Genomic DNA, 1,122 nt, shown 5'->3' on the forward strand with positions numbered 1-1,122 from the left:
GTATGGGGGGGTGGGGGGGTGGCTTCCGCTACTGCACACACGCCAGGAGGCCACTGGGGGGAGTATGCCCCTGGATCTGTGCACAGGGCAGGCTGGGGCCAGGGGCTGCACCAAGATCTTCCGAGTGGGGGGCTGGGGTGGGCGGTGGCAGTGCTGGGAATGGGGCTACAGGAGGGCTACAGTCACTTCAGAATTTGCTGTAAACCCTGCCAAACCCTGCTCCCAATGCAGCCTGGCCCACAACCTGCATCAGGAACAGCCCAGCACTGCCCTGGCCCCAGCCTGCAGTGGCCCACAGCCCACCCTTACCCTGTGCGCAGATCTGGGGGCATGCCCCCTAATGGCCTCCTGGGGTGCTTGCAGCAGTGAGAGCCGCCACCCCCCATATTTCCCAGATGAGCTCTTCGCAGCTCCATCCCACGCTGCATCCTGCTGTGCATCTGCCCCAGCCCAGCTTGCTCCCTCACCATGGGGGCCTACGGGAGTGGGGCTACAGGTGGGGGGGAGGGCTGCAGCCCCTCCAGAATTCACCATAGCTGCCCCCCCCAGCCCCTCTCCCAGCGAGTCTGCCGCCCACCCTGAGTGCAGCTTGGTCCAGCCCCCTTGCCAGGAAGAGGCTGGTGCTGCCTCAGCCTGCAGCCACAGTCCACCCTCACCCCACAAGTGGATCCAGGGGCACATGCCCCTCATGCCCTGCATAGCGGCCAGAGCTGCCCTCCATCCCTCTCACACATGGCTCAGCCCCTGCCCCTGCCTCAGCCCCATTCCTTCCCCCACTTCTGGGCCCTCGATCTGCCCCCTCCATGCCCCTTCCCCCACAACAGACTTACCAGCCAGACCTAGCTGTTCTCCATGTGGCCAGCCTGCACTCTTAACCACCTGTGTGCTGTGCTGCAGCTGTGTGCACATAGGTGGCATTTATTAGCCACATCTATTCTGCATATCCCCTACAGCCCTTTTAAGTACCCCTAGGAGTATGCATACCCCCGTTTGACAACCACTGTACTAGGCAGTTCGGGAGGACTGAAGCTTTAGGTCGAGGGTCTAGATGGGAGGGAGGCAATTATTTTGGCTGGAGAGCCATTTAATCAATTTTGGTGTCATAGTTTTATAGTAGTTGCG

The sequence above is a fragment of the Gavialis gangeticus genome, unplaced genomic scaffold, assembly GCF_001723915.1.
Source record: "Gavialis gangeticus isolate Ggan-Ray unplaced genomic scaffold, GavGan_comp1, whole genome shotgun sequence".
NCBI lineage: Eukaryota > Metazoa > Chordata > Crocodylia > Gavialidae > Gavialis > Gavialis gangeticus.